General features: G+C 46.2%; 1 protein-coding gene across 1 annotated transcript in view; it reads right to left on the reverse strand.

Annotated features, from left to right (window-relative positions):
• mapre2 (microtubule associated protein RP/EB family member 2) overlaps nt 1-2800 on the reverse strand; it is a 123726-nt gene extending 120926 nt beyond the window's left edge. Inside the window, exon 1 of the mRNA XM_003223509.4 lies at nt 2643-2800. The gene's annotated coding sequence lies outside the window, so the exon portion shown is untranslated. The remainder of the gene's footprint in view (nt 1-2642) is intronic.
• Nucleotides 2801-6620: the final 3820 nt, after the last annotated feature.

A 6620-nucleotide genomic window follows, 5' to 3' on the forward strand; every position in this document is an offset into this window, starting at 1 on the left:
TTCAAGATCTTCAGAATCCAGCAAGGATGTACACTTTGGTTTCCCAGAAGCCAATATTCAAACAACTACACAACATTGGCTCCCAGAAATCGAACTTGTGGGGAGCGGAGAGATTTTTAGAAGGAAAACAATGAGAACTCACTCTCATCTGGGACAGCTACTGTTTCTCCAAAATAGTAATCAGGTGAAACATCCCTAACCAGACATCCTTATGCACATAGCAAAGAGCTGCTGGTTACTCTGAGGGTAGACTAAATGGATTGGGAGAAAGAGAGAGGGCCTTTCACGAAGTCTAAAAGCACAGTGCCCATTCACCACCCAGTCTAACAGCTAGCACTTGAGTTTAACATGATCTGGCAAAGCTAAGGTTACTCTTTCAGCTCCAGTATTGACACCCAACAAGCAATGCAGTGTCCCTTGAGAACAGAATAGGTAGGGTTGCTGCCACCTGTCAAGCAAGTGTTTTACCTGCTCCTGCAATATTTTTTGTTTCTGACTCAGGAGCAAGTCTTTAAGTAAACTGGGTATTTTAAGAAAAGTAGCACAGATATCCCTCCCCCAATGCCCTCCTTCTGGACACCCAGATGCCCACCCATTCCTCCCCAAGTGACACCCGGACTATTTTTGCCCCCCAATTTATCAACACCTCACAGCTCTTAACCCACAACTGGGAACCACTGTCATAGAAGCCACAGGGGCCATCCAGTCTAACCCCTGCCATGCAGGGAAAGCACAGTCAACTATCCAATGCTATACCATAAACTCTGTGTTGACTTGATACATTAATTGAAATAAAGACAAATAAACACAGTGGTTACCAACCTTTTTTTTTTTTTGACCAGGGGACATTGTGATCAGGGAGCACTCTCCAACATCAGTACCAAAAGTGTTACGAATCAGTTTTTGCTCAACTTTAGATTCGGTTTGGTTATTTGGGGTGCTGATTCAGAAAACTGCATTGGATAGACCACATCAGCTCTAGTTTCTGATACAGAACATATGCCATCCAATAGTCGCCATCTGCTCACCCACAGAAAACCACATTTAATAATCTAGAGCTGATGTGGTCTATCCAAGAGTATAAGTACAAAGATGAAATGGGGACTGTTGAATCAGCATCCCAAATAACCCCAGGGAAAGGCCTAAAAATGAAAACACCAAGAAAAAATGTTTTTGGTTGGGGTGTGTTATTATCCGTAGTAGTAACGATGAGGCCATGGACCATATTTTAGTTCTTGCGGACCACTGGTGGTCCACGGACTACAGGTTGGGAACCACTGCTCTATGAGCCAGGCCTCGTATACTGCCTCATCACATTAGAGCATTAATCCACTTTAAATCTGGTTTCTGCCTCCTGCAGAATTCTGAGGTTTGTAGTTTGGTGAGCCCCAGATCCTGTCTGGCTGAGGTGTTTAAAGCTCCCTCCCTAAAGTGGATTTAAAGTTGATCCAAGCACTAGTGCAGTGGTTCTCAACCTGGGATCCCCAGATGTTTTTGGCCTTCAAGCCCCAGAAATCCTAACAGCTGGTAAACTGAATGGGATTTCTAGGAGTTGTAGGCCAAAACATCTGGGGACCCCAGGTTGCGAATCACTGCTCTAGTGTGATGGGGTCCTTAAATAGTAGCTCCCAAGGAACCAGAAGCATTCACCTGACATCTACCAATCCCCATGGGTGTTGCGAGTCCACTGTAGGTAACGGTAAAGGTTTCCCCTGACGTTAAGTCCAGTCGTGACCAACTCTGGGGGTTGGTGCTCATCTCCATTTGTAAGCTGAAGAGCCGGCGTTGTCCATAGACATCTCCAAGGTCATGTGGCCGGCATGACTGCATGGAGCGCCGTTACCTTCCCGCTGGAGCGGTACCTATTGAACTACTCACATTTGCATGTTTTCGAACTGCTAGGTTGGCAGGAGCTGGGGCTAGCAGCGGGCGCTCATTCCACTCCAGGGATTTGAACCTTGGACCTTTTGGTTTGCAAGTTCAGTGCTTTAACACACTGTGCCACCAGAGTCTACTGTATATGTGGCGAAATACCCTAAAAGGGGGGCTCAGATTCAGTCTGATATCAGAAGCTAAGCAGGATCAGGCAGCCAATAAGTCTCAAGTGCTGTAAGGCGTATTTCAAAGGTTATCCTAGGCAAGCGCTACTCAGATGTGGCTGCTTTGCCAGTTCCTTCTTTCAGCTCCTTCCTTTGAACGATGGTTTCAGGCACGTGGGATCCGTTGTAGTTGCTCTAAGTCGACAGGCGGCTTGAAGGCACACACTGCCACACACACACTCTGACTGAATAGGCACAAGTTGGCAGCCGCAGTTCCCGATGCCCGTCCAGGCAGCTTTGTTTTGACAGACTCCTCCCGGGCTTGGCAACGGCTCCCTCCCTCCCTCCTCCTCCTCCTCCGCCCACAGGAGCTGCTTTGTAGCCAGCCAGGGAGGACGACTTCCAGCCTCCCCGCCAAACCCCAGCGGGACTCAGCCCCGGAGGTCCCCGGCAGCACCTTCCTCCCTACGGCGCCTCCGCCTGCGTGGCAGCGCCGACAAGTTCCCCGCCGGGACTGAGACACAAGGGCTTGGGCAACTTCTGGGGGTCCGCAAAGAGAAAAGGGAGCCGCGCCCGGCGAGGCGGGCTGGAGTAAACACTCACCTGAGCCTCCCGACGCGTTTCCGCCTCCCGCCTTTGACAGCTCCTCTCTTTGCCTTTTGTTTTCCCCTCCTTCTCTCTTTCTCTCTGGCTCCTCCGCTTCGGCAGCCGCTCCACCCCGAGAGCCACGTGAATCCGCCGGGCTGCGCTGGGGCGGGCTGGAGGGAGGGGCGGCCCTGCTGTGGAGGAGGCGGCTCCCGCAGAAAAGGGGCAGCCGCGCGGGAAAGGGGCCAGTGGGCAAAGCCCGGCCCAGGGGCGGAGAGGAGGCGGAGGAGGCTCCTCGCAACGCCCCGCACTCCCCGCCTTTGCTCCCTCATCGCCTCCCTCCACACCGCTGCCTCGGCTTCCCCTTTGCTTCTGAGCTTTTCTTATCCTCCTCAGGCTACTACTACAATGGTGTTTACGTGGTGTCGTCGAAGGCTTGCACTTATTGCGGGTGGTCCTGGAACGTAACCCCCGAGATAAGTGAGGGAACACTGTATACCTCACAAGCTCTGTCATAGATATGGATGAAACGTTAGGAGTGAATGCTTCTGGAACATGGTCATAGAACCCAGAGAACTCATAGCAACCCAGTGTTTAGGTGGCGTTTCATTCATTTTGTCCACTTGTATGCCGCCTTGCCTACCGAATGGGACCCAAGGTGGCTCCCAGAGGCTGGATCTCCTCTGCCATATAATCTAGTTTCTGAATCCAGTTTATTGAGTTTGAACTGGATTATATGGCAGCAGGGCCGTAGCCAGAAAAAAATTCGTTTTTTTTTAATTTTGGGGGGGGGGGGGGTTGAACCCCTGGCACCCCCCACCCCCGCTACAAACCTGTCAATATCTGCTTGAGATAGTGCCTGGAGGGACTCTTAATGTTTTGCGTCGCATAGATTTGGCATTGGGATTTGGTTAACCAGTTAAAATTTATGAGTAAACCAGTTTTTTTTATAACCTGAAAAATTTGGGGGGGGGGTTGAACCCCTGACCCCTCCCCTCGCTACAGGCCTGTATGGCAGTATAGGCTCCTATAATCCAGTTCAAAGCAGATAATCTGGATGCAGAAACTGGATTCTATGACCGTGTACATGAGGCCTAAAGGTAAAGGTTTCCTCTGACCTTAAGTCCAGTCGTGACCGACTCTGGGGTTGGTGCTCATCTCCATTTCTAAACCGAAGAGCTGGCGTTGTCCATAGACATCTCCAGGTCAGGTGGCCAGCATGACTGCATGGAGCGCAGTTACCTTCCCACCAGAGCAGTACCTATCTACTCACATTTGCATGTTTTCGAACTGCTAGGTTGGCAGGAACATGAGGCCTGAGAAAATCAATTACAGTGGACCAGAGCTTTCTAAACATTTCATGTTGGTGACACACTTTTTAGATAGGCATCATTTTGTGACTCAGCAATTTTTACTACCAAAGTAGAGGCTAAGAACCCTTCCGCACAGCCATATAACCCAGAATATCAAGGCAGGATAACCCACAATATCTGCTTTGAACTGGAATATTGGAGTCCACACTGCCATATATCACAGTTCGAAGCAGATAATGTGGGATTTTATTCAGCTGTGTGGAAAGGCCCTTAGCCGATAAGAGAGAGACAGACACATACATAAATTGCAATAATGAAATGGGAACACAACATAGCTCATGACAGCTTTTCAGTTATATACAGTAGAGTCTCACTTATCCAACACTCGCTTATCCAACATTCTGGATTATCCAACACATTTTTGTAGTCAATGTTTTCAATACATCGTGATATTTTGGTGCTAAATTCATAAATACAGTAATTACTACATAGCATTACTGCATATTGAACTACTTTTTCTGTCAAATTTGTTGTATAACATGATGTTTTGGTGCTTAATTTGTAAAATCATAACCTAATTTGATGTTTAATAGGCTTTTCCTAAATCCCTCCTTATTATCCAACATATTCGCTTATCCAACATTCTGCCAGCCCATTTATGTTGGATAAGTGAGACTCTACTGTATATATATTAAATACAAGACTTGTAAGGTAATAACATACACTTCCAAGATTTTTGTTATGTTTGCATGGCACACTTGGAACACACACTTATGTCAGGACAAGTGCAAAAGCTCTTTAATATCCTCTCGGAGTGCATACACTCGAGAGCAGTGGTTCTCAACCTGTGGGTCCCCAGGTGTTTTACTCAATTGCCTCACGTTCCTGTCCCCAAACTGCTTGCCATGCCACTTTCAGCATAGAGTCATAGAATTGGAAGAGACCTTGTGGGCCATCCAGTCCAACCTCCTACCAAGAAGCAGGAAAATCGCATTCAAAGCACCCCCGACAGATGGCATCCAGCCTCTGCTTAAAAGCCTCCAAAGAAGTATCTCCACCACAGTCCAGGGCAGAGAGTTCCACTGCCGAACAGCTCTCACAGTTAGGAAGTTATTCCTAATGTTCAGGTGGAATCTCCTTTTCTGTAGTTTGAAGCCATTGTTCTGCATCCTAGTCTCCAGGGTAGCAGAAATAAGTGTGCTCCCTCCTCCCTATGACTTCCCCTCACATATGACCAACATGTCTTCTCTTAGCCTTCTCTTCTGCAGGCCAAACATGCCCAGCTCTTTAAGCCGCTCCTTATAGGGCTTGTTCTCCATATCCTTGATAATTTTAGTCACCCTCCTCTGGACACATTCCAGCTTGTCAATATCTCCATTGCTTCTCACCTATGCCCCATTAACTTCTAAAAATATATATAATTGAGTAACTGCAATTTCACAGGTCATTCCAGGCACTGTTTGGGATTTCCCTTCCTGATTAAGTGTTTCCTTACTGTTTGGAAGTTCTTTCATTCATTCTGCAAAAATTCCAGGTTGCATATCTTCTTGCATCCCTAAGCAAGATTTGCCAATGAAATATAATCTCCTCCTTCCAAAGTAGACAAAATAGGAAAAGGTTCTTAATTATCATGCACATCTTTTTAACATTAATATTTCTAGTATTTGTAGTGATAGTGCTTGTGGACATGGAAAATGTGGAAGTAATTCACTGCGATGGCCCAGTCTCCTCAGATTTTTAACACTCGGACTTTCATTTTTTTTAACTTTTAAAAGGCATGGACGAGAAAGGGTAATGCAGAGATTGGAAGGAGTTAAGTCCTAGCAGCTGTGGTAAGCTAAAAGCAATTGACTATCACACCAATCCCTTCTGAGAAGCACTTTTTATAAACCTGAAATCACTTTATAGAAAGGATAGGAGAGATAACATCAGTTGCTATTCTGGCACGCTCCAGCTCAAAGCAAGATGGGTTTTAAGTTTATTACGATTCTAAAAATTTGGAGGTTGAAGGAAACTATCATTTGGAGGAACACTTTTATTTGGAAGAGCAAGTATCTAATTTTAATCTCCCCGTGGTTGCATCCCCCCCCCTTCATAGGGTCATCTGCAAGTTCCACTGTAAATGTAAAGGAAGTGGAGTTTCACAGCAGTGTTATAGTGTTATGAATTTTCTCAGTTGCAATCCAAAATACTTTACAAAATTGAGATGCTCAGAGAATTTTGCTGTATTGGTAGAGGTCTTGCACTTCATAATTTACCACTACAGCACTGTGCATGCTGCTTGAAAAGAGCATCAGCTGTTAAATGGGAGCATCAGGTTTTTAAATAGCTATTTCATTAATTAATTGGTTCCTTTTAAATGGAGTAATGCACCAATAGACTTTTCTGGAAATGCTTATTTGAAGATCCTAATGGAAAGAATCAATTTGTCATGCATGCATATTAGGTGAGGCACAAAATGTTGCTTGCTGTGCAAACGTTACCTGCTGAAATTTTCTCTGCCATCCAAAGTATGGAAGGTACAGGAGCCCTCTTTTTCAAATTCCCTATTCCCTTCCTATTCCCTAAATCAGGCCTGCACAACCTGCAGCCCTCCAGATATTTGGGCCTTCAACTCTCTGAAGCTCTAACCAGCTTTTCCAGTGGCCAGGAATTCTGGGAGCTGAAATCCAAAACACCTGGA

Source organism: Anolis carolinensis, chromosome 4 (genome assembly GCF_035594765.1).
Source record: "Anolis carolinensis isolate JA03-04 chromosome 4, rAnoCar3.1.pri, whole genome shotgun sequence".
In the NCBI taxonomy this organism is placed as follows: Eukaryota; Metazoa; Chordata; class Lepidosauria; order Squamata; family Dactyloidae; genus Anolis; species Anolis carolinensis.